Source organism: Neodiprion lecontei, chromosome 6 (assembly GCF_021901455.1).
Source record: "Neodiprion lecontei isolate iyNeoLeco1 chromosome 6, iyNeoLeco1.1, whole genome shotgun sequence".
Classification (NCBI taxonomy): Eukaryota; Metazoa; Arthropoda; class Insecta; order Hymenoptera; family Diprionidae; genus Neodiprion; species Neodiprion lecontei.
The window spans coordinates 13,683,569-13,704,096 of record NC_060265.1 but is presented as its reverse complement, the minus strand read 5'-3'; the positions used below and the strand labels follow the sequence as shown (position 1 = coordinate 13,704,096).

Sequence of the window (20,528 nt, the reverse complement as noted above, 5' to 3'; positions counted from 1 at the left end):
TTTTAGTGTAGAAGAAGAAAATTTAGGTCTGTTCGACCTTTAAAATTTCACATGATCTGAGTTCAAACCGGTTTAAGCCAGATTGGTTTCTATCCTTAATTTTATTAAAAATTTTTAGTACGAGAGGACTATAATTTTAAATTATTATGATTTTATTGGAAATGAATTTTATTAAATTTTTTAACTATTTTGGCAGATTAATGTAATAAATTTAGAATTTATTCATGTGTATTTTTATATACAATTAGTAATTCATATTATTGAATTGATTATAGTTTTTTTAAGAAGATTAATTTTACTTATTATACCGGGTGTCCCATTTCAATCTTACATCTAAATTATCTCCAAAAATATTGTTCTGATCAAATTTTGTTTGGAACAAAAGTTTTAGAGTTCAAAAAGGGACGTTCAAAAAAAATTTTGTTGAAGGTCCCAAATTTAAAATAGCGACGCTACGATGGCTGACATGGTTTTTTTAAGGGAAACCTAACTTTTTTTTATGACAAAACAATGCATTGCATTGAAACTAACAACTTTTGTAGGAGACATTTTTCGATTCAGATTGTGGTTTTCATGTTGGAACTCCATTTTTGACTATTTAGCGCTGTCCGGAAGGTACCATACAAAACCCAAACAAACCCAAACAAACCCAAACGAACCCAAACAAACCCAAACAAACCCAAACAAACCCAAACAAACCCAAACAAACCCAAATAAACCCAAACAAACCTAAACAAAAGTGTGCATGCATCTGTGTGTGCGTGTCTGAGGTTGCACGATTGTGGGCATGTTTGTTTTTTTTCGCGAAGAAAGAAATGCTTATCGCACGAGAAGACAGTCGGACTTCCCCGGAATAGTCATGACTCGACGACTGTTTCGTGCAGTTTGTCTCACGGGTCACTGTCTTCTACCAGGAGAAATTCACGTGGGCTATTACTCTTGGTCTTCTTTATGGCTTTATTAAGTCTCAGCCGAATTCCCTTGTGCGCTTATTTCTGCATAACATACTTCAGCATTTGTATGGATCACCAGTTGCCGATGCTCAGGTATCCTCCGATCGGATGAGACTTAATAAAGCCATAAAGAAGACCAAGAGTAATAGCTCACGTGAATTTCTCCGGGTAGAAGACAGTGACCCGTGAGGCAAACTGCACGAAACAGTCGTCGAGTCATGACTATTCCGGGGAAGTCCGACTTTCTTATCGTGCGATAAGCATTTCTTTCTTCGCGAAAAAAAAACAAACATGCCCACAATCGTGCAACCTCAGACACGCACACACAGATGCATGCACACTTTTGTTTAGGTTTGTTTGGGTTTGTTTGGGTTTGTTTGGGTTTGTTTGGGTTTGTTTGGGTTCGTTTGGGTTTGTTTGGGTTTGTTTGGGTTTTGTATGGTACCTTCCGGACAGCGCTAAATAGTCAAAAATGGAGTTCCAACATGAAAACCACAATCTGAATCGAAAAATGTTTCCTACAAAAGTTGTTAGTTTCAATGCAATGCATTGTTTTGTCATAAAAAAAAGTTAGGTTTCCCTTAAAAAAACCATGTCAGCCATCGTAGCGTCGCTATTTTAAATTTGGGACCTTCAACAAAATTTTTTTTGAACGTCCCTTTTTGAATTCTAAAACTTTTGCTCCAAACAAAATTTGATCAAAGCAATATTTTTCGAGATAATTTAGATGTAAGATTAAAATGGGACACCCTGTAGTATAAGCTAGAGTAGCTTTTTTAACTCTTTTAGAGCGTAAAGTTTTAGGTTTAATTCAAATTCGTAAAGGGCCTAATAAGGTTAGAATTTTAGGTATTTTACAGCCATTTTCTGATGCTATTAAGTTATTTTCCAAAGAGTTCTCTGTTCCTTTAATATCAAATTTTTTTCCTTATTTTTTATCTCCTTTAATTATATTAATATTATTATTGATTTGTTGAATAACAATACCTTATGTTACTAATTTTCATTCATTTGATTTTAGTTTGGTATTTTTTTTATGTTGTTTAGGTATTGGGGTTTATCCTATTATGATTTCTGCATGATCTTCAAATTCTAAGTATTCTGTTTTAGGTATATTACGTACTGTAATTTCTTACGAAGTTAGTTTAGTTATAGTAATCTTATGAATTTTATTTTCAATTGAGGGTTATTCAATAAATTTATTTAGTTTATATCAAGGATGTATTTGATTTATTTTTTTAATTTTTTCTTTGAATTTTGTTTGATTTATTATTAGTTTAGCTGAAACAAATCGAACACCTTTTGATTTTTCTGAAGGGGAATCAGAGTTGGTTTCTGGGTTGAATATTGAATATAGAGGTGTAGGATTTTCATTAATTTTTTTATCTAAATATTCAAGAATTTTATTTATAAGAATATTATTTGTTTCAATGTTTTTAGGGGGTGATTTATATAGTCTTATTTTTTATTTAATAATGATTTTTATTAGATTTTTATTTATTTTAATTCGAGGAACTTTGCCTCGTTTACGTTATGATAAATTGATGATAATAGCTTGAAAAAAAATTTGACCTGTTTCATTAAATTATTTAATTTTATTTATGGGTTTAAGATTTATATTTTATTGTTTTTTATTATAAATTATATTAAAAATTTAATTATTTAAGTTTAAATCAATAAAAGATTTAAAACTTTTATATTACGTTTTCAAGACATAAACTTATTCAAGTTCATTGATTTGTGGAGTTAATTTAATTCAATAGATAGTCTCATATTTTTGTTAATATAGGATATATTAAAAAATAAAAGAAGTATACTAATGTTAAAATTTGTCCAACAACAATGAATGGATTTTCTACAGGTCTTATTCCAATTCATGTAAGTATTAATACAATTCTAATAAATATTCAAAATAGAAATTGTCTGAATGGATAAAAATTGAATCCTTTAAAATTTATAATTTTATAAAAAGGTAAAATTAATAAGATTAAAATAGACATTAAAAGAAGAATTACCCCTCCTAATTTATTAGGTATAGATCGTAAGATTGCATATGCAAATAAAAAATATCATTCAGGTTTAATATGAGGAGGGGTAATTATAGGATTAGCAGGGGTCAAATTGTCTGGATCTCCTAATATGTTGGGATTTATTAAAATAATATGAATTAAAATAAAGTATATTAAAATAAATCCTACAATGTCTTTTAATAAAAAGTATAGTTCAAATGGAATTTTGTCAATATTACTATTAGTTCCTAAAGGATTTCTTGATCCTGTATGATGGAGAAATATTAAATGAATAATTGTTATTATTATAATAATAAAAGAAATAATAATATGAAGAGTAAAAAATCGTGTTAGTGTAGCATTATTAATAGAAAATCCTCCTCATAATCATTGTACTAAGAATTCGCCTAAATAAGGGATAGCTGAAAGAAGGTTTGTGATTACAGTGGCCCCTCAAAAAGATATTTGCCCTCAAGGTAAGACGTATCCTAAAAATGCAGCTGCTATAGTTGATAATAACATTATTGTTCCTGTCATTCAAGTTGGTTTAAAGTTGAATGATCCAAAAAATATTCCTTGTCCGATATGTAAATATATACAGATGAAAAATATAGAAGCACCATTCGCATGTAAATTTTTAATTATTCAACCATTATTAATTCTCGGTAAATATCAATAATTCTATCAAATGCTATTTGAATATTAGGTGTATAATGTATAGCTAAAAAAATACCTGTTATCAGTTGGGTTAGTAAACATAATCCCAAAAGTGAACCAAAATTTCATATTGAAGTAATGTTCGATGGCGTTGGTAAATCTACTAAAGATCTATTTATAATTTTTAATAAACTATTTTTTAAACGTAAAGGTAACATGAGAAAGTTTTTCGTAAAGATCCTAAATTGATATTAGAATTTTCAAAACAATAATTAGTGTAATAAATAAATAATTTATCATTATAAATGAAATAATAAAATTCGGTTTGTTGAATAATTTTTTTAATGATATTTTAGGTAATATATTTTCATTTAGTTCAATATAAGGGAATTTTATTGTATCTTCAAATATGAAATTTACTTTATTATAATTAATTATTAATATAAATATTAAAATAATTATGATAATATTTATTATTATTCATTTGTTAAAAAGAAATTTTACGTTTGAGATTAATCTTGATACATAGATAAAAATGATTAATAATCTTCCTAAAAAAATTGAAAAAATTATATATGAGTATCAAAATCTTATATTTAACATTCCTGATGTTACAGAAATTAAAGATGTTTGGATTAGTAGGATTAATCTTATTGTAAATGGAGTTTTTGTTGAATATATTATTATAGTGTTGATTAATATAAATAGTATGAAAATTTTTATAATAAATTAATTTGAATAAATTTATATTAATTAGTTGTGAAAAAAAATTTTTCCTTTTTTTGAAATATATATATTGTAACGTGGCGTTTCAGAATCGCCCGTCACAAGGGCACACAACCGCTATTATTTTTAATTTACGCGTCCTCAGCAGGGTACTCCAAACGAACTCGATACAAAATAGGCCATATCTACTTTTAACTAATTCTTTTCTGTAAATTCTTTATTTCGCGCTTCGGCGCAAGCTAACAAGGTACTTGGGCGACTACGATCCCGATCAACAAGGGACCACTATCTACCGTTTGCAGCTCTCGACGACTTCGCCTACTGACGGTCTCACCAGACTACACTGGCTACCTTGGTGCACCTTTATATACACCTGGGGTAGCATCCATCCGAACCTTCCGTATCGCCTCGACTGCCGGTGAACAGGGAGATAAAAATCCTCCCGGCGGCCGGGGGCATCGTTCTTCAAAGAGGAACTAGCCGCCTTCCTATCGACGAGGACCGATTGTGTGGGTCGTGGTCCACGGTTTGGCCAACCGTCTGACTGCACGACCTCAGGTACAGGCAGCTAGCTACTGCCTGTACAAAAGCCGGTGGAGGTGAACAATGAGGCGTCACTCTCCACTCGCTAACTTTGACCGAGAGGCACTCTGTGCGTGCCTCTGTCAAAGAAGTCCCCGAGGATAGGCAGCCTGGACTGCAAACTGGAGCGACTATGAAACCGTACGAGTTGGTGTCAACGACGAAATCGCGAGCAGCACATTGCACAACATCTAGCGGTAATTTTTGGAAAACGTACGACCACGCAGTAACCGATATTCGCCACAGGGGGATGGCCTATTTGCGGTGGGGGTCAAGCGACCAATCAAAGAAGAAGAATCACCTCACGACAACCGCGAGATCGGCGAGCTGAACTACGACCTGCTATTCTACGCTCGACCTGTTGAGGAACAGCTTCGTTTTCGATTATTCTCCCGACCATTACTACCGATTTAAGCTGCCGACACCTTTCCCTTCTTTTGCTACCGACCTATCGTCTATTCTACTGCTATCGTTTATCCTTCTAAACTCTTTGCATCCTTTTTCCTTTCCTTATCAGTTTTGCTTTTGTGAAGTATAGTTTAAGTTAGAATCAGTTTGTGTGCCTGAGATCAACCGTTAAGGTAAGGCTTCTGCCTTTGAATTGTACTGTTACGAAGTTGCTCACAATTTCTATTCTTTCTCGTAATATTTATCGATTTTGCGTGAATCATGGTCCACGGTTAAAGTTGCTGTAAGCCGCCGTGTGGCTGCATGATTCCGGTCATTAATATTATATTTATTGTTTCTTGATTGCATCGTGTGATGCCATTTTGTGTGAATCATGGTCCACGACTTCCGTGTGACTGCATGATTTCAGTAATTCATTATTTTCGTATCTGAGCGACCTCGTAACTGCCAAATAATTATCTCTTGTATTTATGACTTTTCTGATTATTTGTGAATCTCTATTATCTTGCTTCTGTAGTCTCTATCTTATTTTGAGCCCTATTGGCTTCATATTTTATTCCATACTCTCTTTGTAATAGTAGTGTGCTTTATATTTTATTTCTGTTATTGCTTATTATATTTTTATTTATTTTTGTGCCTATTGTATCGTATATCGAGTTCTATGGAGTACAAGCGAGCGTAGAATCACCCTTAGATATTACCGCATTTTTCTTTATCACTATTGACAATTTTATACTATTTCTGCCTGTTATTTATTTTTCCGTATTTTGTTAGATTAAGTTCTGTGAATTATTCTTTTGTATTGCGGTGTATTTTCGTATATTTCTTTATTTTGTAAACTCTCCGAAATTCTCTCACTCTCATAACTTTGTATTTTGGTATTCTCTCAAAAGTTATGTTTAGGAATTCACTATTTAATTCCTCAATTATGTAACGATTGTAATTATCGAATCTACCGTATGAATAATTCTACCGAAGGCTACCTAGTCGATCGTTTGCCAACTTGGTAAATTGTTACTAAATGTCAATCTCTCATCTTGGTTATAATTTATGGTAAATTTGACGTATCATCTATCGAACTACCGTTACGTTGTTTTCTACCGATCGCAGTAAAGCTCTCTCGTTCTAATTAACAGAATAATAATTTTCGTAGCGTCGTTTGCAACTTGGGTAAGATCACGTCGCCCAGTGACGTGTAGTTTTAAGTCAAATCTTGCATTATATCGCCTCTCTCGACCTACGTCTATTTTTCTCTGCTAACTACCGTCTCTCGTGTTAAAGCTACCGTTTACTGCTATTCTACCGATATTTTTGTGAACAACGATTATTTATTTTATTAACTACCGCTATCGATACCACCTTATTTGCCTGTCTCACTCATGTAACCTTCTCGACAATATATGATCGATTGACTTATTCATTTCCCTTTTAACTGGAGTTTATTCTTTATTTGGTTATTTTCTTTAATTCTGGAATTACTGCTAGCTGCCTTGAACTCCGCCACTCTACCGGGATGTACGCGATCGTACCTGTGCCTAGCCAGCCATACAACGGGTTCTCTATTTATCCCTTTTGCACGGCCTTGTGTTAATTTTATTGATATATATTATTCTTTGAGAATCGACGCTACGCGTCTGGTGCCCAACTTAATTATTTTGTTGTAATTTAATATTGCGGATAAGTAGAGAATCGCGCCAAAGTGTCAACGGTAAGTCCTCATCCGAAAGTAACAACATTTAGCGTTACAAATTAGCGCTCGACGAGGGGCAGAAAAGACTTAACGTTACAATATATATATGTATATATATTAATTTATTATTTTAATGGATTTTTATTATTTAGTTTATTTTATATTTTTAATTAGATTTTTAAGTTTAAGATTAAATCGGTTTCATTCATTGATAGTTTTATTAAGAATTGAATTTATTATTTTAATATTACATTTAATATTAATTTTAGTTTTAAATATATATGTATTAGAGATGTATTTTATTATAATTTTTTCAATTCTTAGAGTTTGTGAAGGGGTTTTGGGTTTATCTATATTGATTTATATAATTCGTTTGCATGGTAATGATTAATTCCAAGTTTTGAATATTTTTTAATGATAAAGTTTTATTTTTATTTATTATTTTTAATTATAGTTTCCAAAAATAATTTTTGATTTTTTCAGTTTAATTCATTTTTTTGAAGATTTCTTTTCATATTTTCTCGAAATTATAGATTTGAATTTAAGAGTATAAATATTTTTTTGGGATGTGATAATTTATCTTTTGGGTTAGTTTTATTAACTTTATGGATTGGAGCATTAATAATTATATCAAGATATTTTATTCATGAATTAAAAATTTATTTCAATTATTTTATTTTATTGATATTTTTTTTAATTTTATTTTTATTTTTGACATTTACTGTAAATAATTTATTTTTATTTTATCTTTTTTCGAATGTAGTTTAATTCCTACTTTTTGTTTAATTTTAGGGTGAGGTAATCAATTGGATCGGGTTCAAGCGGGTCTTCATTTATTATTTTATACTTAATTTGCTTCTTTACCTTTATTATTAAGAATTACTTATTTATTTTTTGAATTCAAAAGTTTAAATTATATTTTTTCTGTAGAAAATTTATTTCAAGTTTATTCTTTTTATTTATTTGTATTTTTAATTTTTGCTTTTTTAGTAAATTACCTATTTTTTATACATTTATGGTTGCCTAAAGCTCATGTAGAGGCTCCTGTTTGTGGTTCAATGATTTTAGCTGCTATTATATTGAAGTTAGGAGGTTATGGTTTATTGCGAGTTTATATATATTTAATTAATATGGGGTTTTTTTTAAATGTTTATTTAATTATTTTGAGAATAATAGGAGGAATTTATATTAGTTCAATTAGAATATTTCAAGTTGATTAAAAATCTTTAATTGCTTATTCTTCAATTGCTCATATAATAATAATATTATCTGGTTTATTAACTTTAAGAAGATGAGGAATTTATGGTTCTTATTTATTAATAATTTTTCATGGTTTATGTTCCTCAGGTTTATTTTGTTTAGTAAATATTATATATGAGCGTTTAAGAAGTCCAAGATTATTTATTAATAAAGATTTAATAAATTATATGCCTAGAATATGTTTATCATGATTTTTATTATGTTCTTCAAATATAGCAGCTCCTCCTTCTTTGAATTTAATGGGTGAAATTATATTAATTAATAGATTAATTATGTGAAGTAAAATGATTTTTTTATTAATCATTTTTTTTATCTTTTTTTAGAGCTTGTTATACATTATATTTATATTCTTTTACTCAACATGGTAAAATAAATTATTTTTTTTTATTCATTTTCTCAAGGTAATATTCGTGAATATATTTTATTAATATTGCATTGAATTCCTTTGAATTTAATTATTTTAAACAGAGAATCTTTTATTGTTCGAATATAAATTGATTTGAATAGTTTATTAGAAATATTGATTTGTGGTGTCAAAGAAAATTAAATTTAGTTTTTAAATTATTTTTACATTATATATTCGTTTATTTAGCTTTATTTTCATTATTTTTATTAGAATAATTTTGTTTGTATTAAGTATTCATTTTTTATTATATGATTTAGTTTATTTTGTTGAGTATAATTTAATTGAAATTAATTCTTCATGCGTAGTAATAACATTTTTATTTGACTGGATATCATTAATTTTTATAAGAACAGTTTTATTTATTTCTTCTTTGGTAATTTTATACAGAAATTCTTATATAATAAATGATTTAAATTTGAATCGATTTATTATATTAGTAATTTTATTTGTTGTATCAATAATATTAATATTTGTTTACTAATTTATTATCAAAATGTTGAGTCTTTTAATGCTGGTATATTAACTGTTATTTCTAATCGTATTGGGGACATTTTTTTATTATTATCAATTTCTTGAATAATAAATTTTGGGGGTTGAAATTTTTATTTTTATATAGATGTTGTAAAATATAATTATTTATAATATTGATTACTTTAATAATTTTGATTGCTTCATTTACTAAAAGTGCTCAAATTCCTTTTTCTTCTTGACTTCCTGCAGCAATAGCAGCCCCTACTCCTGTATCTTCATCAGTTCATTCTTCTACTCTAGTAACGGCAGGGGTTTATTTATTAATTTGATTTGAAAATTTATTTCATCGAGAGATTTCTATTATTATATTTTCATTATCATCTAGATTAACTATGTTCATGTCAGGATTAAACGCAAATTTTGAATTTGATTTAAAAAAAATTATTGCTTCATCAACTTTAAGTCAATTGGGCTTAATGATAAGAATTTTATTTTCAGGATTTAAGTTTTCAGCTTTTTTTCATCTTCTAATACATGCATTTTTCAAAGCATTATTATTTATATGTTCAGGAGTTTTTATTCATGGATTGAATAATTTTCAGGATATTCGTTTATTAGGTTCAATATTTAATCAAATACCATTTACTTCTATTTGTTTTCATTTTTGTAATTTATTTTTATGTGGATTTCCTTTTTTAGCTGGGTTTTATTCTAAGGATATAATTTTAGAAATAGTTTTAATATTAAATTATAATATGTTTATTATATTTATTTTTTTCATTTCAACTTTTTTAACTGTTTCTTATACTTTTCGTTTGATTTATTTTTCTATATTAGGTTAGTATAATATAATTAGATTAAATTATTCAAATAATTATGATGTTTATTTAAATAATTCAATATATTTTGTGATATTGATGGTAATTTTAGAGGGTTCTATGTTTAGTTGGTTAATTATGCTACGTCGTCTTGTCCTCTAGATCAATGGTAGTAACGTCAATTTCTCGATCCGTCACAGATTTTTAAATTAAACCAAAAATTCGCGCCTACGCCTCTAGATGACAGTGCCACTCTCCCCAGAAGCCCCTGCGCCTTATGCCCCGACGCCATTACGTTTTTCTGTGCGATCCGTGACAGTCACGTTAGAATACGAGTTGGAAAATTTTCAGTTGTGCGTTTTAAAAAGTTTTCTTTTATTGCATAAATGAGTTCGCGGTCAGAATCATATTCGGGGAGCTCTCCGAGATATAGAAATTCATCGAGGGACCTACTTATGAAAAAATTACGATGCCTGAAAGAAGAGATCAGGCGATCGCATTCACGCTATAGGCGTTCAAGATCGCGTCATCGGGACAGGCGTTGAGGACCGCGTCACCAGGACGAGCGATCAAGTTCAGGGCAATATTCAAGAAGAAACGAGTCATGGGGCTCTGACAAAGAAAATGGCGAGCGTATAGCTGTTGAGAACAGACGATCGTCACATTCGCGGCATGAGCGTTCGCATCCAGGAAGCGGTTCGAGGTCCATGAACTATGATTCCGACGGAAAGAGTGGTAAGCGCCATCTGCGAGATGCGTCACACTCCAGTCGTGAACGGTCCGTAGCGGCAGTACAAGGGTTAGACAAAGAGGGCGGTGAGCGCAATCCGCGAGATTCGTCACGTCCTAGTCCCCACACGGAAATGTCGGTAAAACAGGCCGAGGATAAAGAAGAGCAGTTACCAACAGAACTCGCCGAAGCGACACTGGGGCTTTTGGGAGACGACCCATCTAAATACAATCAACGGGGTCCCGACATCCATGTGGCAGTGGCAGAGCGCTGGACAAAGATATTGCAAGATGGACTGCCGATAGACCAAAAGCGCGTTCTCCAAGGAAAAAATATCCAACAATTGGAAACTGTCCTTTTACCAAAGCGCCGAGAGTTCAACCAGAAATAAAATCGGCCTTGACACAGTTGGCGATTAAGAAAGATGCGTATCAGTACGCCGCTCAAGATCAACTCGGAGCTGGCATCAACGCTATTGGCGCAGCGCTTACGGAAGTACTGAAAGCGGAAGTGAGTACCGACCGAGAAGTTGACACGCGAAAATTTATCGAACAGCTGGCTGATGCAGGCAGAATTCTATCTGACCTACATCGTGAAATGACAAAAACAAGAAAATCTATCATGATTCCGGGATTAAACCCCATTGTCAAAAATATTGCCAACGACAGTCCACGTGATGCATGGCTATTTGGAGAAAAGTTTGCAGAAAATCTCAGGGCGGCCAAATCCATGGAAAAATCATCTAAAGATCTGACTAAACCGACTGGATATCAACGAAACTTCGGGAACGCACTGCGCGAAGGAAATCGCAGATTTGCATCATCCTACTCAAGACCAAACAATTTTTTGAGGGAACAACAGTCGGAGAAGTTAAACTGGCGTCGTCCCTCCGCAGCGAGTCACCGGGGCACTCAGAGGAAGGGACCGAAACCGAAAGACTTCCGGAACAAGGACAATCGTCGACACAAGGAATAGACCCGGTGAGAATCGCAGGACGTGTGCGAAATTTTTTCTCTGTTTGGAAAAAATTGACCAACGATCTCTCCATTTTACAATCGGTACAGGGTTATGTTATTCCTTTTGTAAGTCAACCAGGTTCACAAGTTGAATACAGCCAGCCAAGATTAAAAAATCAAGAAATTAATGCTTGTGAAGCAGAAGTTGGTAAATTACTCAAAAAAAGCGCAATATCTAAATGCGAGCCGTGCGAAAAACAATTTGTTTCGTCATACTTTCTCGTGCCAAAACCTAACGGTGATATGCGCTTTATTCTTAACCTGAAAAAATTGAATATGTTTATTTCAGCACCGCATTTTAAAATGGAGGACAAAAAGACAGCGATTCGACTATTGCGAAAAGACATTTTTATGGCGACAATAGACCTGAAGGATTCGTATTTCTTGATTCCGGTTGACAAATCTAGTAGAAAATATCTTAGATTCATTTATAAAAACACGTTATACGAGTTTAATTGTATGCCGTTCGGGCTATGTACAGCACCGTACGTGTTTACGAAACTCATGAAACCAATAGCGCAAAAATTGAGGTCCAAAGGATTTGAATCTGTCGTCTATCTAGACGACATTTTGTTATTTGGAGAGTCAGCACAAGAATGCCGAACAAATATTCAAGAGACTCGAAAGTTAATTGAAAAAGCCGGACTAATATTAAACATGGAAAAATGTGTCCTTGAACCATCGAAAGAAGTGAAATTTTTGGGTTTCATTTTTGATTCGGAAAAATTCTGTCTTAGATTACCGCAAAGCAAGAGAAATCTAATATATGATCTCGCGAGAAAGTTTCAGACCATCAGTCATTGTCAAATCAGGAAATTTGCCGAATTTATTGGAATTTTAGTAGCTGCCAGTCCCGGGTTTCGATATGGGAATTTATACATTAAGAATTTTGAAAGAGAAAAATTTTTAGCTTTGCAAAAAACAAATGGAAATTACGATAAACCATGGAAATATCGGACAATCTAATCCCAGACTTAGAGTGGTGGACAAGAAATATAAAAGAGTGCGTCAACCCGATAGGAGAAGACCATTTTGAGATGGAAATCTTCAGCGATGCCTCGTTAACAGGCTGGGGAGTAGCTTGCGAGGGAAATCGGTCACATGGGTTTTGGAACATGGAAGAGCGAAAAGAACATATTGTTACAAAGGGTGAAATCACCCGTTTTGCCCCCTCTTTAATGATCTAGTAGTCATCATAGATAAAAGACGTTTATAAACCTCTTATGTCTTTCAAAAGAATAAGGTTGCTGCGTCAACTAACATTATTGTAAAAACAGTCTTGTTTCAGACTTTAAACGAGAAACACATATTACGCATTAAAGCATTTTCACAACATTTTATTCACGCTCTTGATTTTTGACTTGATAATTAAACTCGCGGATCCATATTTATTTTCGGTAACGTCAAAGAACGTTACATTGGTGTCAGAAGCGGGATCTTGAGTTTCTTTTCAATTGAGTCGATTCAATGCGTGACATAAATTATGAGCAATAGTCGTATGACGCGCTCACGTCGAAGAGAAAGTGGCGGAGAAGAACCTTTCACTATGGAGAATCCGCGGGTCCCTGAAACGATTCCATCACCTTCAGTGGACCCTCTTCCAATTCCTTCGACGGTCTCTCAGATTGATCTGCTGAAGATCATGTCTCAACAACAAGAAGCTGCTGAACGTCATCAACAGCAACTTCTTCAGCTGCTTCTTGATCAACAAGAGCAGCGAACGCAAGAAATCACCAATCAACGAGAACAACGAGAAAGGGAACTTGCCTCTCAGATGGAGCAGCGGAGGCTTGATAGAGAAGCTCAAGAACGATCCGAGACCAGTCTTCATGAACTGTTCCGGACGACTGTGGCAGCTCTTCAGGTTGTTCATCAGGTGAACGGCTCAAGAGAACCGGCTATCACCCCTCGAGGTTCCAGAGTCGTTACTCCGCTTCCCCCTCATGTTCCCTCTCCTATTCCCGTTCCCGCTGTTCGGCAGGTCCAACATCCAGGAAGGTTCCAGGATGTTTGAGACATAAGGTCTGTGCCTTTTATTAGGGGAATAGATGAATCCCCAATTTGTGGAACAACAGTTAATAATGAGGTTGGTTTTTCGGAGCCTCTGCCTCAGGTTCAATCTCGTTATTTCCATTTAAGTCAATTAAATAATACAAGATTTCCTGGGGTTGCTTCTCAAATTAACGAGAAACCCTTTTATCGTTTAAAACCGCCAATTTTTGATGGAAAGATTCCATGGGCAGATTATGAACGTCAATTTAATACAATTGCAGAGCATAACCAGTGGGACTCCGCCATAAGGGCCTTGCCTCTTGTCTTTGAACGCCGGCTTTGAATGTTTTAACGGCATTATCTGAAGAAGAAATTTCCGATTATGAAAAACTTAGCTCCGCGCTTGAATTGAGATACGGAAATGATCATTTGACAAAATTATACACAGCTCAATAACAGACTAGAAGACAAGGACGAGACGAAGACCTAGCGTCACTTAGCCAAGATATTGAACGGCTTTCTCGTGTAGCTTTGCCAGACCACAAGCCGTCTCGTAATTTATTAGCGACACAAGCTTTCTTAAACGCAATCAGTGATCCAGAAATTAAAATGGCCGTTGGGACATCGGGTCTCACTTCTCTACGGCAGGCAACGGCCAAAGCCCTTGAGGTGGAGGCAATGAGAAAACAATATTTTGGGTTGAGCAAGCTTCGTCGGATTGAGGTGTCCAAAAAAACCTCAGAAAGACGAAATTTTGAACACTCGGAGGAGCCAAAGCCTCAAAATTGTAGGAATAATTTTAACAATAATAATTTTAAACCAAGAAATCGAGGTTCTTTTTAAAACCAGAAAAACAAGCGAGTAATTAAGAACGCGGTTATGACAAGTCAAACCGGCTTGACTTGTATATTTTGTAAAAAAACAGGCCATGACGCCAATCATTGTTTTCTGATTAAAAAAATTAGTGGAGAACCGATGCAAGGCTCGAATCCAAACTCTTATAACTGGCGTAAGAAAAATATAGAAATAGGGGAAGCAAATCCTCAGTCGAGTTCTTCAACAGGAACTCGCCCAAAAAACTAATTCCAGATGATTTGTCGGGGCGAAAATCATCGCAGATTGTTAGAAGTGAAAGCCCTTTTAGAAAACAGTTTTTAATTAGAAGTCTACGACAGTCTGGTCTTTACGCGCGCGGTACTGTAAATGGCGTCCTGTAAATTGTTCCCTCTTTATCTCTGCAAACAGCCACTGGAGAGACGACCCCGGTTTTGAGACAGGTTACTGTCCAAATTAACCTTTTTGGGTGCATCGACTCTCCACATAAGGTTTTCATAGCAGATATAGAGGATGAAGGTATTTTGGGAATAGACTTTCTTACAGCTCATAACTGTGTTATCTTGACTAAGAGAAATTCACTAGCTTCAAACAATCGCGAAATAACTCTTTGTACAAATAGAAATGGAATTTACTGGACTCCTAGAATTCGGGAAATAGAAGTTTCAGAGGATGATTTTCAACAACATTTCCCTTTACATTTACAGAGCATTGTTGAGAAATCTTCGATTTCGTTAAATTCAGCTCAGGTAGAATCGTTTAAATCTCTTCTGCTAGAATTTATAGATTCTTTCGTTAAAGATAGTGGTGACAAGGGCCGATGTACTTCTGTCAAGCACAAGATCGACGTCGGAGAGAGTTCGCCAATAAAACAAACTCCACGAAGACTCGCTCTCAACGCCCGAGAAGAGGTGAAGAAGCTTGGAGAAGACATGTTAATGAACGATGTGATTGAACCATCGTCTAGTCCCTGGGCTTCACCAATCGTCCTTGTTAACAAAAAGGACGGATTCAAACGATTTTGTATCGATTACGGGAAGCTGAACGATATAACGAAGGAAGATTCTTACCCTCTTAGTCTAGTCAACAAGATCCATTTTTAGAAAATTTTGACAGAGCTCACCGAAAATTATAATTTTGGTGTCATTCGATTCGTATTGACATCCAGAAACTTTTTGAGAAAATTGAAATGGCGCTGATAAAAATTGCAAAAGTTATAAACAATATAGTGAAAAAAAAAAATTGCTTTCGTTTTTTTGAAAAATCTCAAAAACTATGAAAGATTTTCAAAATTTGAGAAAAGATCCTTAAAGAGGAGAATATTTCCTAAAAAAAAGTCCGTACTCCCGGAACTCTATCTCCAATATTAATAATTTTTACAGAGCCCTAAAGTTAGTACTAAAACGGGCAGTCTGGCGTTCACGCGCGCCGCGTCATTCAGGCACGGTAAACAAAAAAATTATTTAAAGATATTAAATATGAATATTAAGGGATGAAAAAATTCACATACCTTAAGAATAGGTTGATGAATAATAATCCGCGCAAAAAAAATTTTCATTTGCATTTTTTTCATATTTTATCCATTAGTTAAGTAACAAAATTTTTGAACTGGAAAGTTAACATAAAAACCTTCGTAATTGTTAAACTAAAAAGCTCAATTTTTTTTTGCTTTGTACAGTTATTATAAAGAGGTGAAAAAAAAGACTTCCGTTGGAAAAATTAAAAAATTTTAATTTTCCACTTAATTATCAATAATCTACTGCACTGAAAAATTAATAATAGCAATAAGGCGTTTGTAAAATTTTTTTTTTTCCAAAAATTTCAATCACTTCGTTTTTAAATCATTAAGCGCCACCTGAAATTATTTTTTTTCAATTTTATACTCCCATTGTTTAAAAAATTGTTATAAACAAATGCATTATTTTGGAGATAATTAAAAATTTTTTTTTTTCATTCGAAGCATTAAAAAATATTATGATTTTTAGAAAAAAAACCATTTCTCCAAAAAATGTTTTTATTGGTTAAAAAGCATTTGTTAATTAACTATTTTTTTTTGTAATTCATTATCAATAATAAGGAATCGTTTTTTTTTTCAAATCATCACTTTTGTTGTTCTTTTATATCCTGCAAAAAAAACAATTTTTTATTCACATTTCATTTGTTTATTTGATAAACAATTTGTTATAAACAAATGAAATTTTTATTTTTCATTTTTTTTTCGTAACTATAAATTAAAATAAAAACAACTATGTATCGCATGTTTTATGACAAATTTTTTTTCTATCTTTTAGAAAATTTTTAATATTTTACTATTCGTAAGTTCCATATTTTCTTTCAGCTTACGATCACTATTATTTAAATAACTTTTAAACCATTACAGATACGAAAAAAATACTTCAAGTCATTTTCAACCATTTTAAAGTAATTAACGATATGGACCGACAGTCGAAGCTCTAACTCAATTATTTATTTACTTTTTTCTTATTATTTAATAAAAATTTGAACGAAAACATTATCTTACAATGTAAGACGATAGTCACTGCAGATATTAATGCAATTTACACCTTAATGGGGTCTTAATGAGAACCGAAGAACTCAGCAATCAATTAATGACAGCATAAACCTTTCAAAGCGTTTGAAAACGGGCAAACCCAACTGTATTCGAAATCACTTTAAGATCAAGTAAATTTCAATGAAAAAATAACCAAAAATCATTACAAACAGATAGATTTTTAAGTAAGATAATGTTTTCGTTCAAATTTTTATTAAATAATAAGAAAAAAGTAAATAAATAATTGAGTTAGAGCTTCGACTGTCGGTCCATATCGTTAATTACTTTAAAATGGTTGAAAATGACTTGAAGTATTTTTTTCGTATCTGTAATGGTTTAAAAGTTATTTAAATAATAGTGATCGTAAGCTGAAAGAAAATATGGAACTTACGAATAGTAAAATATTAAAAATTTTCTAAAAGATAGAAAAAAAATTTGTCATAAAACATGCGATACATAGGTGTTTTTATTTTAATTTATAGTTACGAAAAAAAAATGAAAAATAAAAATTTCATTTGTTTATAACAAATTGTTTATCAAATAAACAAATGAAATGTGAATAAAAAATTGTTTTTTTTGCAGGATATAAAAGAACAACAAAAGTGATGATTTGAAAAAAAAAACGATTCCTTATTATTGATAATGAATTACAAAAAAAAATAGTTAATTAACAAATGCTTTTTAACCAATAAAAACATTTTTTGGAGAAATGGTTTTTTTTCTAAAAATCATAATATTTTTTAATGCTTCGAATGAAAAAAAAAAATTTTTAATTATCTCCAAAATAATGCATTTGTTTATAACAATTTTTTAAACAATGGGAGTATAAAATTGAAAAAAAATAATTTCAGGTGGCGCTTAATGATTTAAAAACGAAGTGATTGAAATTTTTGGAAAAAAAAAAATTTTACAAACGCCTTATTGCTATTATTAATTTTTCAGTGCAGTAGATTATTGATAATTAAGTGGAAAATTAAAATTTTTTAATTTTTCCAACGGAAGTCTTTTTTTTCACCTCTTTATAATAACTGTACAAAGCAAAAAAAAATTGAGCTTTTTAGTTTAACAATTACGAAGGTTTTTATGTTAACTTTCCAGTTCAAAAATTTTGTTACTTAACTAATGGATAAAATATGAAAAAAATGCAAATGAAAATTTTTTTTGCGCGGATTATTATTCATCAACCTATTCTTAAGGTATGTGAATTTTTTCATCCCTTAATATTCATATTTAATATCTTTAAATAATTTTTTTGTTTACCGTGCCTGAATGACGCGGCGCGCGTGAACGCCAGACTGCCCGTTTTAGTACTAACTTTAGGGCTCTGTAAAAATTATTAATATTGGAGATAGAGTTCCGGGAGTACGGACTTTTTTTAGGAAATATTCTCCTCTTTAAGGATCTTTTCTCAAATTTTGAAAATCTTTTATAGTTTTTGAGATTTTTCAAAAAAACGAAAGCAATTTTTTTTTTCACTATATTGTTTATAACTTTTGCAATTTTTATCAGCGCCATTTCAATTTTCTCAAAAAGTTTCTGGATGTCAATACGAATCGAATGACACCAAAATTATAATTTTCGGTGAGCTCTGTCAAAATTTTCTAAAAATGGATCTTGTTGAGACTATCTACCAAGAATCGACGAGACACTCGACCTGATAGCTGATGCAACTTGGTTCAGCACCATAGATCTTCAGAGCGGATACTGGCAGGTCGAAATGGATCCTCTAGATAAAGAAAAAACAGCTTTTGTTACGGGTTTAGGAGGATTATGGCAGTTCAAGGTTATGCCGTTTGGTTTGAGTAATGCCCTGGTTACCTTTGAACGAATGATGGAGGCTGTTCTCCATGGGCTCACTGGCAAAATATGCCTCGTTTATTCAGATAATATAATCGTTTGTGGCAAGAACCTTGAAGAAGAAGTTCAAAATCTCAGACAAGTTTTCGCCAGGCTGAAGCAAGCAGGCTTAAAAATGAGCCCGAAAAAATGCCATCTGTTCCAGAAAGAAGTAGGCTTCCTCGGACATATCGTCTTAGCACAAGGTGTGAAGACCGACCCATCTAAAATCAAGAAGGTTTCTTCTTGGCCGACACCTAAGAATAAAGAACAAATTCAAAGCTTTTTAGGCCTCTGTACATATTACAGAAGATTTGTAAAAGGTTTCGCTAGTATAGCTAAACCTCTCCATCACTCGACTGGAATCAAGATTCCTGTTGACTAGACCCCGGAATGCGAAGAGGCTTTCAAGAAATTAAAAGAAAATCTCATTTCTTCGCCGATTTTAGCTTATCCAGAGGTTGAACTTCCTTTTATTTTAGATAAGGATGCCTCTCTTTCAGGAATAGGCGGGGTTCTGTCACAAATTCAGGGAGGTCAGGAGAGAGTATTAAGCTATTTCAGCGGAGTTTTGAGTAAAACTGAGAAAAATTATTGTGTCACTCGTAGAGAACTTTTAGCTGTTGTTGAGACCGTAGTACATTTTCACCATTTTCTGTACGGTAGGAGATTTTTGATACGTACAGATCATGTTCTCAGGTGGCTACTTTCGTTCGAATCTCCCGAAGGCCAGGTAGCTAGATGGATAGAAAGGCTCGGTCAGTACGATTTTGACATTAGTCATCGAGCAGGAATTCATCATGGAAACGCCGATGCTCTCTCTCGGAGACCCTGCGAGGAAAAGCCAGAGTGTAAACAGTGTGCCTGATTAGAGAAAAACCGTGACACCTCTCTTATAATATGGAAGATTTCTCCCGAAAATAACCAGGAGGAATGGAGAAAATCGCAACAAGAGGACGACATTTTGACTCAAGTGAAGTCTTGGAAAGAAGCGGAAACTCGCCCGGACTGGCAGGATATATCTTTAGCCGAGCCAGATTTGAAAATTTATTGGGCTCAATGGGACTCAATCCTTTTAATTGATGGAATTTTATACCGAAAATGGGAATCTGCAGACTTGAAAGAAATAAGGTGGCAACTTCTGGTTTCCAGGACACGAGTTCCGGAGATTCTTCCTCTTTATCATGATTCTCCTGCAGGCGGATACTTCGCTTCAAATAAAACTCTGTGCAGAATTCGCAACTTCTACTTTTGGCCCCGTTGCCGGATGGACGTTGAAGAATGGTGTCGAAGATGCCGAATCTGCACGGCAAAGAAAGGACCTCGAGCGAAGCGACAAAGCTCTCTTTAAATTGACAACGTGGGAGCTCCATTTGAAAGGATAGCGATGGACATTCTCGGACCTCTTCCGATAACCCATTCTGGAAATAAATATGCTTTGGTTATTGCTGATTATTTTACTAAGTGGCCTGAAGTGGTTCCTCTCGCTGATCAAGAAGCCTCCACTGTAGCACAGGCATTCGTTAAAGAGTTTATTTGTAGACACGGAGTTCCTCTAGAACTTCATACTGATCAAGGCCAAAATTTTG

At 33.0% G+C, this 20,528-nt stretch overlaps 1 long non-coding RNA gene and 1 pseudogene across 1 annotated transcript in view; both read left to right on the top strand.

Annotated features, from left to right (window-relative positions):
• The window catches only part of LOC124295017, a 28,709-nt gene extending 28,580 nt beyond the window's left edge, over window positions 1-129 (top strand). The window contains exon 2 of the long non-coding RNA XR_006904918.1: window positions 18-129. This is a non-coding gene — a long non-coding RNA (uncharacterized LOC124295017). The remainder of the gene's footprint in view (window positions 1-17) is intronic.
• A 730-nt stretch (window positions 130-859) lies between these two features.
• Window positions 860-10,142, top strand: LOC124295051 (annotated as a pseudogene).
• Window positions 10,143-20,528: the final 10,386 nt, after the last annotated feature.